Source organism: Schistocerca piceifrons, chromosome 1 (assembly GCF_021461385.2).
Source record: "Schistocerca piceifrons isolate TAMUIC-IGC-003096 chromosome 1, iqSchPice1.1, whole genome shotgun sequence".
NCBI classification, from domain to species: domain Eukaryota; kingdom Metazoa; phylum Arthropoda; class Insecta; order Orthoptera; family Acrididae; genus Schistocerca; species Schistocerca piceifrons.
In genome coordinates this window covers 121,506,921-121,519,854 of record NC_060138.1, presented here as the reverse complement: position 1 = coordinate 121,519,854, position 12,934 = coordinate 121,506,921, and the positions used below count along the sequence as shown (strand labels likewise).

The window sequence follows — 12,934 nt, the reverse complement described above, 5'->3', positions numbered from 1 at the left end:
ATTTTGAATACTGCACAGCCCTTCCATTTCCGATTCTTCCTGCAATTCTACTCACCCTACATTCATGAGGTCCTTGCACAAGGCAACATCAATACCTAAGTTCACGATGTAAAAACATTAGTTATTTAATAATCCCCCGGTTTATCGTTCTTTGTAAATTATTTGCATCACCAAACATGACAAGATTTCAAATGCCCATCATCTACAGTCACTTGCATCCACAGAATAGCAACATTTCATCAGAAGTCAAACAACTGTTTGTTTTTAGAACAATGGCAATTATGACTTTGGTTGTTACCTTAATACTTTCACTTCCTAAAATTACTTCAGAGGTAGCCAGCCAAACTATCTTTGCAGGTTGGGCACTGGTACTACCTGATGCCACATTTAAACCAATAGATCGGTTTTAGAATTAGTAGAAAGCACATAATTTCTATAGGAGGCTAGGAAAGTATATGTCCATGCAGCTTGGCTGAGTAAATTTATACAATGTGGATGCGGTGTGTGTGCTCTTAGTTACCCACTAACAACCTTTGCCATCCACTCAAATGGAGCACACACACTTTAAAGTTGAAGTACTGTAATAGAAGTCTGAATCATACTCATGGTACATGGAGCTAAGATTTCTATCACTTGTGACACACAAAATTCTTCCATCAGATCAAATGGAGTCACTGAAGTGTGTAGATAGGTTATGGTAGTAGAAGCAAAGCAACACTGATCGACCCCTTGCATAGTAGACTCATGCTTGCCAAATTCAATTGCTGAATGCTGAGGTGCTCACCCATGACATGTTGAAGGAGACACATGTAAATGTGCTACAGACCTCAAGAGCATTATCCTTTGGAATGCAGTCGTCACTAGGGGACCACTCAGATTGTCTACCACACAGTAATGGTAACAGTGTCACTTTAGAAAGTACTGCAATAGGCCATTCACATGAAATTCAGTTTCACAAACTAAAAAACTACATATAGTGGAACATCGCTTAACGAGTACCTCCCATAACACACAATTCAGGTAACGAGCAAAACAAATTGTAAAAAAAATGATTTGCCTAACGGGCGATGTTTCTCATAGCGAGTAATGATGATTTAAAGTGACATCACCAGCCACTCACACGCAGAGGGGGAAACGTTCGACAATATGAACACCTTTAATCAGCAGCAGCGGCATATGAACAATGTCTTTAGGACATACCGCAGTCTGTGTTTAGCACTCCTCTCCGCTACCATCTCAGAGCAGCTTGTGATCACACGTTTTTCTAAACTTATGTTCACACAGTGTTCTTTTGTGTGAAAATTTTAATAACCATCATAGAAATGCCCCTGAAAATAAGACCGCAAGAAGACAACCATAAGAGAAAGAAATGATCTTATAAATGAAACGTAAAATCATTGAAAAATGTGAATGTGGCGTGAGCATTGCTAATTTTGCACGCAAATAAAATTGGTCTACATCAGCTATTTGCACTCTCCTCAAGAACAAGGACAAAATTAAAGAGATAGGTGCTTCAAAGGGAGTGAGAAGAATATCTAAACAACGGTTTTCATATTATGGATGATGTCAGAAGGTTGCTGTTATATGGATAAATGAAAAGCAACTGCAAGGCGACACTATTAACAAGAACATTATTTGTGAGAAGGCGAGAATGATTTTCACTGACCTCATTAAGATGATGCCAGGATCATCGGTGGTGAAAGAAGGGTTTAAGGGAAGTCGTGGGAGGTTTGACAGAACTGGCATCCACAGCGTCGTGTTGCAAGGCAAAGCAGTCAGCTCAGACACAAAGGCAGCAGAGAACTTCATCAACAACTTCAAGATGCTAGTAGATTCTGAGGTTATTTGCTGCAACAGGTTTTTAATAGTGACAAGAGGGTCTATTCTGGAAAAAAAATGCCAAAGCATACCTTCATAACAGCAGAGGAGAATGCATTGCCCGGTCACAAGCCAATTAAAGGCGGTCTCACACTGCTACTCTGTGCCAATGCATGTGGTGATTTGAAAATTACCATTCAGAAACTCCACAAGCCTTCAAGAAGCTTAAAGTCCAGAGTAGCAGGTTAAATGTCACGTGGAGGTCCAACAACACGGCTTGGGTGACAAGTGATCCTTTTTGTGATTGAGTCAAGAAGAGTTTGGTCCCCAGGTGAGAAAATATTTGCTTAAGATCAATCTGCCACTCCATGTCTTACTTGTTATGGACAACGCTCTTGCCCATTCTCCACGTCTACAAAACCACCTCCTCGAAGAATATCAATTCATCAAGATCCTATTTCTGCCTCCTAACACCACTCTGTTACTCCAGCCTATGGACCAGCAGATTATTTCCAACTTTAAGAAGCTCTATATTAAAGCACTCTTTGAGCGTAGACTTGAGTTGACTGAAGTGACCAATCTCACTCTCACACAGTTTTGGAAATATAATTTCAACATCGTTGCCTTCATCAAAAGATCAAAAAGTTGTGGGAAGGGGGTTACCAAGAGAACTTCTGCTTGGAAGAAGCTTTGACCGGAGTGCGTTGTTGAATGTGACTCTGAGGCATTGGAGTCGGTGCCTGTGGAGCGTGTCGTCAATGAGGTTGTGTCTTTGGCCAAGGGCATTGGATTAGAAGTGGATAACAATGATATTAACGAGTTTGTGGAAGACCAGAGCCAAGAACTGACCACCGAAGAGCTTATGGAGTTGTAGTGTGTTTCACAGCAGGAAGTTGTGGAGAGGAGTTAAGAGGAGGAGGAGGAGGAGGAGGAGGCAGTAACAGCAAAACAGCAATCTTCTGGTACAATAAAATAAATACTGAAAGCAAGGGAATTGGCTGCTTGTACATTGCAAATTATAACCCCAATAAAGCAGTGGCTACGCACGCTACAAATATATTTGACAATAATGCTGTGTTGCATTTTCACCAAGCATTGAAGTATCGGCAGAAACAAATGACTATAGATGGTTTCCCAGTAAAAAAGAATTGTTATGTATCATGAAAAATAAAGTACATAATACGATGTGTGCAATTTTCTTTCAATAAATGGCACGAATAAGAGAAAACTTTTAATATTTTTTCTGCGTGGAACACATTATCGATTTTACATTAATTTATATGGGATAAATTGTTTTGCTTAACAAGTGTTTCACACTACAAGTAAGATTCTGAAATGAATTATGCTCATTATGCGAGGTTCCACTGTACCGAGGTGACAAAAGCCATGGGATAGCAATACGCAGACAGCGGTGAAAAAGGGCAGTGCATCAACGAAGCTGTCATTTGTGCTCAGGTGATTCATGTGAAAAGATGTCTGACATGATTATGGCTGCACAACACAAATTAACAGACTTAGAATACGGAATGGTATTTGGAGCTGGACACATGGGACATTCCATTTCAAAAATTATTACGGAATTCAATATTCTGAGATCCACAGTGCCAATAGTGTGCCGACAGTACCAGATTTCAGGCATTATCTCTCACAACGGCCAACGCAGTGGCCAACGGCCTTCACATAATGATTGCTTAGAACTGTTAGTGTTAACAGACAAGCAGCAAAGCATGAAATAACTACAGAAATCAATGTGGGACATGCGACAAACATATCTGCCAGGACAGTGTGACAAAATTTGGCATTACTGGGCTATTACAGCAGATGACTAGTGCAAGACGCTTTGCTAACAAAATATATCATCACCTGCAGCACCTCTCCTGGGCTAGTGACCATATTAATTGGACCCTAGATGACTTGAAAACTGTGGCCTGGTCACAAGAGCCCCAATTTTAGTTGGTAAGAGCAGATGGTAGGGTTCGAGTGTGGCACAGACCCCACAAAGTTGTTAACAAGGCACTGTGCAAGCTGGTGGCAGCTCCACAATGGTGTGGGCTGTGCTTACACAGAATGGACTGGGCCCTTTGGTTCAACTAAACCAATCATTGACTGTAAATCGTTATGATCGGATACTTGGAGACCATTTGCAGCCATACACGAGATCATGTTACAAAACAATAATGGAATTTTTATGGATGACAGTGCGCCATGTCACCAGGCCACAATTGTTTAAAGTTGGTTTGAAGAACACTGCAGACAATTCAAACAAACAATTTGATCATCCAGATTGCCCAACATGAATCCCCTTAAACATTTATGAAACATAATCAAAACATCAGTTCACGCACAAAATCATGCACCAGTAACATTTTCGCAATTATGGACGGCTTTGCAATTATGGACGGCTGTAGAGGTAGCATGGCTCAATGTTTCTCCAGTGGACTTCGAGACGTCCAACAACTTGTGGCGTCCATGCCACATCAAGTTGCTGCACTACACCGGACAAAAGGAGGTCCGACAAGATATTAGTATCCCATGGTGCAATATGATCAAATGATCTAAAGACAGATGTGTCCCATGCTTACACTCATTAAATACAGACCACCAAGAAATCTTCAATTCATGACAAAGCTTTGTAAAGTCACCACCAGTGAGAACATCTTTGAAGACACTAAAGGAAATTATTAATAAGAGTTCCCATTTACAATGCTGCATTACATGACTGTTAGCCTTGCATCTTATTTTTGTTGTTGTGGTCTTCAGTGTGAAGCCTCATCATCCCTGCTCATGTCCATTTGAAACTTTATCCAGTGAACTATTTAAAAGTTTCAAAATAGGCCTACCAATCAGCTGAATAAAAAACAAACGACAAATATTTAATATTGGTTGTGCAATGGTGTCCAAAATTTATTTTTGTTAGGAGATGTAATTTTTTATGGTAATTGTTATATAAACATTTAAAACTTGAATTCTTCCTGCACCAAGGACAAAACTAATAAAAGGTTTTATAAATAAAATTAAATACAAGCAAAATAAGTAAAAATATAAAAGTAAAAATATAACAATTGCAGTAACAAGGTTGAAAATACAAAAAGGAGAAAAGAAACAAATTAAATACATGAAAATTTTTAGTGTCATAAGTTCAGAGACTCGCATTGAAAAAATAATAACAGTAAACAAAAATGTTAGCAATAAGAAGTTCATAGATTAGAAAGTAGACTGCAGCCGGCAGGACCAAAGCCACAATTTTCAGCATATCAGTCAAATAACAAGTAGGAGCTAGGAGATTCTGCCATTTTGAAATCAGCACTATATTAAAAACTCTAGTGGATCACAAGAAAATTTTAAGTCCTTTTTTATCGATTACTCAGAAACGAAGACTCAACAGGGTGAAGATTGTGGGTGCATAGTTGAGACCCCAACCTACACCACAAAATAGGTGATTTCAAGAAGTCAGTAGCACTGCTGGGGACATCTACTTGTCTGTGGGTCGCAGGAGTTTGTCAAATATATCAATAATCTTGCAGGAGCCTTTACAGATGGGCAATACTGTCGTACTGTAACTGCAATCAAGTCAAAATCCTACAGTAAGATGACGTACAACATTTTCCACTGATGATGATGAGATCCCATACTCCAAGGAGCGTATGGGATGATATGGGAAACCCACACCGCTGTATTAGGCAAGGTCCTAGCAGATGTGGTTTGCATTGCCTTCCTCCGACCATAATGGGGATGAATGATGATGAAGACGACACAACAACACTCAGTCAAATAATCGAAGCCTGGACCTTGTGTGCAGGAAGCGAGAACACTACCGCAAGACCATGAGCTGCGGAAGCATATATATTACGAACACCTATGTACAGGCAAAGCAAAACTGAATTCCGGGTAGGATGGGCTGTTACTTATATGAGCATCGAATATTCCAAAATATACAAACATTACAACAGAAAAGAAATTTCGAGAGTCTTTTAGAAATGATAAATATTAACTAACTACTGGTGGCAGGGTTTCAACAGTTGATCTGCAGCACGTCAACCACTGTGCAACACTACACGCAACACAGCTTATGGCACTTATGCCTCCCCTGGAGGAACAGCGAGTGGCTGTTTCAGTAGATCTCATAGGAGCCAATTCCAGCACTCTGGATGTAGACCTTATCACTGGTCCTCTTCATGGCAGTGTTAATACATCCTCACATTCTGTTCACGTTGTAAATTCTTCTTCATTATGATGAAGCACTAAAGGAACCACTCCCATTGAAGCTTAGTGATTGTCGAATGGGTCTTCAGTTTACTTTATACTGTGGACGTTAACGTCTCTATGTTTTTAGTCTTCTTGGTAACCTATGACATTCCTTGACTTCGTATGTAATATCAAACAAGTGACAAAAGACACGATACAGTACAAAGTAAAGTTTTAGTAACTTTTCCGATAGTCTCAGTTTCTGCACAACCACAGAATCTAGAAAGTACACAGCTTTCTTATTATAAGGACAATGTTATCATTTTTAAGTTTTCACCTTTCTAGCTTTGAGGAATGAAATAGTGAAGGCAGCAAAGCATCAAGTAGGTAAAAAGATGAGGGCTGGTAGAAATCCTTGGGTAACAGGAGAGATACTGAATTTAATTGATGAAAGGAGAAAATACAAAAATGCAGTAAGTGAAGCACGCAAAAGGAATACAAACGTCTCAAAAATGAGATCGACAGGAAGTGCAAAATGGCTAAGCAGGGATGGCTAGAGGACAAATGTAAGGATGTAGAGGGTTATTGCACGAGGGGTAAGATAGATACTGCCTACAGGAAAATTAAAGAGACCTTTGGAGAAAAGAGAACCACTTGCATGAATATCAAGAGCTCAGATGGAAACCCAGTTCCAAGCAAAGAAGGGAAAACAGAAACGTGGAGGGAGTATATAGAGGGTCTATACAGGGGTGATGTTCTTGAGGACAATATTATGGAAATGGAAGAGCAGACAGATGAAGATGAAATGGGAGATATGATACTGCGTGAAGAGTTTGACAGAGCACTGAAAGACCTAAATCAAAACAAGGCACCAGGAGTGGACAACATTCCATTAGAACTACTGACAGCCTTGGGAGAGCCAGTCCTGACAAAACTCTACCATCTGGTGAGCAAGATGTATGAGACAGGTGAAATTCCCTCAGACTTCAAGAAGAATATAATAGTTCTAATCCCAAAGAAAGCAGGTGTTGACAGATGTGAAAATTACCGAACTATCAGTTTAATAAGTCACAGCTGCAAAATACTAACACGAATTCTTTACAGACGAATGGAAAAACTGGTAGAAGCTGACCTCGGAGAAAATCAGTTTGGATTCCGTAGAAATGTTGGAACACGTGAGGCAGTACTGACCCTACGACTTATCTTAGAAGAAAGATTAAGGAAAGTCAAACCTACGTTTCTAGCATTTGTAGACTTAGAGAAAGCTTTTGACAATGTTGACTGGAATACTCTCTTTCAAATTCTGAAGGTGGCAGGGGTAAAATACAGGGAGCAAAAGGCTACTTACAATTTGTACAGAAACCAGATGGCAGTTATAAGAGTCGAGGGGTATGAAAGGGAAGCAGTGGTTGGGAAGGGAGTAAGACAGGGTTGTAGCCTCTCCCCGATGTTGTTCAATCTGTATATTGAGCAAGCAGTAAAGGAAACAAAAGAAAAATTCGGAGTAGGTATTAAAATTCATGGAGAAGAAATAAAAACTTTGAGGTTCGCCAAGGACATTGTAATTCTGTCAGAGACAGCAAAGGACTTGAAAGAGCAGTTGAATGGAATGGACAGTGTCTTGAAAAGAGGGTAAAAGATGATCATCATCAAAAGCAAAATGAGGATAACGGAATGTAGTCAAATTAAGTCAGATGATGCTGAGGGAATTAGATTAGGAAATGAGACACTTAAAGTAGTAAAGGAGTTTTGCTATTTGAGGAGCAAAATAACTGATGCTGCTTGAAGTAGAGAGGGTATAAAATGTAGACTGGCAATGGCAAGGAAAACGTTTCTGATGAAGAGAAATTTGTTAACATCGAGTGTTGATTTAAGTGTCAGGAAGTCGTTTCTGAAAGTATTTGTATGGAGTGTAGCCATGTATGGAAGTGAAACATGGACGGTAAATCCCCATTAGTTAGTTATCACACAATAGGCGTTGAAGTCTGTTCATGAGTTTTCATAGTTTTAAGTTTGAAGAAACATGCATATGCTGAAAGGAGGAAAGAAGTAAGGAACTATATATCAATATTATGAAAAGCATAGTTACTATTCCCCATTATAGCGGAGATGCCAAGTCACAGGCAAGCACAACAAAAAGACTGTTCCAAAGTAAGTGTGCCTTCAGCTGCCAGAGATGGCAGTCATGTCATGTTTGTGTGTGTCTCATTGGATTAGGGAAGGAAGTCGGCCATGCCCTTTCAAAGGAACCATCCCAGCATTTGCCTGGAGCGATTTAGGGAAATCACAGAAAACCTAAATCAGGATGGCCGGACGCGGGATTGAACCGTCGTCCTCCCGAATGCGAGTCCAGTGTGCTAACCACTGCGCCACCTCGCTCGGTTACAAAGGCCTTGTTGGCCAAAAGCTTAATCTGTGACAGTCTTTTAGTTGTGCCTATCTGCGACTCAGCACTTCTGTTATATGGTGAATAGCAACTATCCTCCTCATAATATTGTTAACATTCCATTGGACTGAATTTTCCAATGTTTGATTTAAGGTACTATATCTGTTATATATACACAAATGAATGCATCAGCTACAACTATATCTTTTGGGAACTAACTAGCTCTCCTGAAAAGAGTTGTTACAGGAGGTCACGTCTCTGATAATTGATTGGTGCATATGTTTGCTTTCTGTCGTGTGTATGTAACAAAGAAATGAACAGCACTAAAATTTGTCAAGATTTTCCGCATCAATATAAACTGATAAAAAAATAAGAAAAACTTTTGATAGATGTTGTTCATATGTAAATTGCTTAAGAATTTCATCAAAAACGAAAAGGAATGATAATTCTTGCGACTGTTGATACAGTTACTCTTAAGTACGAGACATTCCCAGAGTGAAAAATTACGTCAGCAAAAATAAAATAATAACAGGCCAGCAAATCAGTAACTCTTGTTGAATGTGGGGTAAGGGAAAGTTTGTAACTGACCTCTCTAATACAAAAAATTAAGTGCACGGTGATGACAGAAGGGTATTACAAGGAAAGAAAACTAGCACTGCCCTTTTCAAGGAACCAACATTTGCCTGGAGTAAATCACAGCAAACCTAAATCAGGATGGTGGGATACAGATTTGACTGTCATCTTCTCAAATGCGAGTACCAGACAGAACAGAAATTAACTGCTGACATTTTCCAGAATAAGCAAATATAACAAAAATAAGGAATTAAAAGAACGTTGCAAAAATTATTAATACTAAATAACAAGTAATTGCTCGTGGTCATTTTTGAACTGGTCAACTGCAGCACGCCAGCCAGTGAAACTATCCTCTAAACGACTTTACACATGCAGCACAGCTCGCAGCAATACACAGTCTATGTCACGTCTTCTTGTGACACCATCAAACTCTCTACCTAATGTGAACTAGTCACTGAACATTAACCCTGTAATTACTTAATACCCACAGGTCTTGAAAGTCTCAAAACACATTCTTTATCAGAGCCTTAACTACCTCTCGATGTTCATTAAATCAGGATTATTCTACCCACAATGCTACCTTCATCACCCATAGTAGTATTCAGTTGCTCATTCAACATACGCAACATTCTAACCCTACAGCCAATCCTGCACCACAGAGGTAATTCCCTGCAGATAGCATAGGTGCAAGGCTCCACCTACAAATTTTTTCACCACTCCTCCCACATTCCAGTCACAGGTATATCCTTTTATCCAGGATAGCGTTATGCGTGACAGCAGCTATGTTATACACTAGCTGTGGTGCAATTGATGAACACCATTCTCCATTCTATGTTAGGATGACAACTAATCAATGCTCATGTGCCCCCCCCCCCCCCCATCACACACACACACACACACACACACACACACACACACACACACACACACACACACACACACACACACACAGTAGTAATGATTACACACCACTCACTTCCAAATTAACCAAGTGAGGTGGAGCAGTCATTAGCACACTGGACTCACGTTCGGGGGGGAGGAGGAGGAGGAGGACAATGGTTCAAACCCCAACCGGTCATCCATATTTAGGTTTTCCGTGATTTCCTTAAATCACTTTAGGCAAATTCCGGGATGGTTCCCTTGAAAGAGCGCAGATGATTTCCTTCCCCATCCTTTCCTAACCCAAGCTTGCGCTCAGCCTCTAATGACCTTGTTGTCGACAGGATGTTTAACACTGATCTCCTTTTCCTCCTCCTCCTCCAAATCTTCCACTTACATATCTTTAACCTGTCGCCTGTTGCCATATCCTCAACATTTTTCTAATTGAACATAGATTGAAACTTATTTTGTATCATTGTGTTGCTCACAACTGTCACAGTATTTTTGTGGTTTACTGTACAAAATTGACCATTTGGTTTTGAAATTAAAAAGAGATAGCAAGGCTGACCAATAACTACCTTTAACGGATGACATTCTAGTACTGGCGATAGAAAAACTTGAAACAGAAAGCAATACTGTTCACTATCAGTACTTCACATTCCTTCTTCAATAAGGAAAAGAGGAGGGAGGCGGGGGGGGGGGGGGGGGCTGGTTTGGATTGGAAGCAGATCTCTCAGACTGTAAGAGGTCTTTCCCATACCTTCTTGACGTATTTTCTGTACAATTTGCCTCCTTGTCCTTTTGCACCAACATATAGCCCAAAGAAAGGAGCAATTCAAATTCTGTGCATTCTGATTTCTGAAAGTTACCTTTATTTATGTCACACACTTAAATACATTCAAATAACAATTAGGATATGTGATCGGAGGCTTTCTCAGCATACATGTTGTCTGAAGGGTTCTCGGGTGTCGTCGAATGCATCAACACCACCTGATGCTGGCAGAACAGTTATTCGCCAAAATATCATGGGCATTCAGTGATCGTATCTGGCTGGACACCCGAGAACCCTTCAAACAACAATTAAGATATTGGGTCGGGTACCACCACGGATGGTTCATAACAAATGGAGCTGCATTTTGCTCATTAAGTCCTGATTTAGTTGATACCAAAAACTGACACACATTTCGGATGAGCAGGTAACATTTTATAGCTCTATTTTTGTGCATCTTACTGGCTGACAGTCTCACCCAGAACCAGCGTTAGTAAATGTTCTCCATGTCATCTGAATCAGTTCAAAATAAACTTTTGAGGTAGAGGATGCATCCGGCTGAACTCTATATTTAAATGTAAGCTGGAGCAATTGAAAATTATTTGTTTTTTACAGATAATGCTTTTCCTCGCAGAGTTTAGTTGGTGGACAACATGCAACAGAGAGAGACTTTTACTCTATATGAGCAACATGATTGCTGATCACGGATCTAATTGAACAGTTCTGGGATCCACTTACAAGAAGCAATTATTCCCGCACGTTCCTAAAGGGTTCTGGACCTTAAGATTGCAGTAAGTGTTTGTTGTTGTTGTGGTCTTCAGTCCTGAGACTGGTTTGATGCAACTCTCCATGCTACTCTATCCTGTGCAAGCTTTTTCATCTCCCAGTACCTACTGCAACCTACATCCTTCTGAATCTGCTTAGTGTATTCATCTCTTGGTCTCCCTCTACGATTTTTACCCTCCACGCTGCCCTCCAATACTAAATTGGTGATCCCTTGATGCCTCAGAACATGTCCTACCAACTGATCCCTTCTTCTGGTCAAGTTGTGCCAAAAACTTCTCTTCTCCCCAATCCTATTCAATACTTCCTCATTAGTTATGTGATCTACCCATCTAATCTTCAGCATTCTTCTGTAGCACCACATTTCGAAAGCTTCTATTCTCTTCTTGTCCAAACTATTTATCGTCTATGTTTCACTTCCATACATGGCTACACTCCATACGAATACTTTCAGAAATGACTTCCTGACACTTAAATCAATACTGGATGTTAACAAATTTCTCTTCTTCAGAAACGCTTTCCTTGCCATTGCCAGCCTACATTTTATATCCTCTCTACTTCGACCATCATCAGTTATTTTGCTCCCCAAATAGCAAAACTCCTTTACTACTTTAAGTGCCTCATTTCCTAATCTAATTCCCTCAGCATCACCCGACTTAATTCGACTACATTCCATTATCTTTGTTTTGCTTTTGTTGATGTTCATCTTATATCCTCCTTTCAAGACACTGTCCATTCCATTCAACTGCTCTTCCAAGTCCTTTGCTGTCTCTGACAGAATTACAATGTCATCGGCGAACCTCAAAGTTTTTATTTCTTCTCCATGAATTTTAATACCTACTCCGAATTTTTCTTTTGTTTCCTTTACTGCTTGCTCAATATACAGATTGAACAACATCGGGGAGAGGCTACAACCCTGTCTTACTCCCTTCCCAACCACTGCTTCCCTTTCATGTCCCTCGACTCTTATAACTGCCATCTGGTTTCTGTACAAATTGTAAATAGCCTTTCGCTCCCTGTATTTTACCCCTGCCACCTTTAGAATTTGAAAGAGAGTATTCCAGTCAACATTGTCAAAAGCTTTCTCTAAGCCTACAAATGCTAGAAATGTAGGTTTGCCTTTCCTTAATCTTTCTTCTAAGATAAGTCGTAAGGTCAGTATTGCCTCACGTGTTCCAGTGTTTCTACGGAATCCAAACTGATCTTCCCCGAGGTTGGCTTCTACTAGTTTTTCCATTCCTCTGTAAAGAATTCGTGTTAGTATTTTGCAGCTGTGACTTATTAAGCTGATAGTTCGGTAATTTTCACATCTGTCAACACCTGCTTTCTTTGGGATTGGAATTATTATATTCTTCTTGAAGTCTGAGGGTATTTCGCCTGTTTCATACATCTTGCTCACCAGATGGTAGAGTTTTGTCAGGACTGGCTCTCCCACGGCCGTCAGTAGTTCCAATGGAATATTGTCTACTCCGGGGGCCTTGTTTCGACTCAGGTCTTTCAGTGCTCTGTCAAACTCTTCACGCAGTATCATAACCCCCATT

The 12,934-nt window shown here is 40.1% G+C and overlaps 1 protein-coding gene across 1 annotated transcript in view; it reads right to left on the bottom strand.

Moving 5' to 3' along the window:
- The window catches only part of LOC124783711, a 92,991-nt gene that overhangs the window by 71,493 nt on the left and 8,564 nt on the right, over nt 1–12,934 (bottom strand). The gene's annotated exons all lie outside the window — the stretch shown is intronic.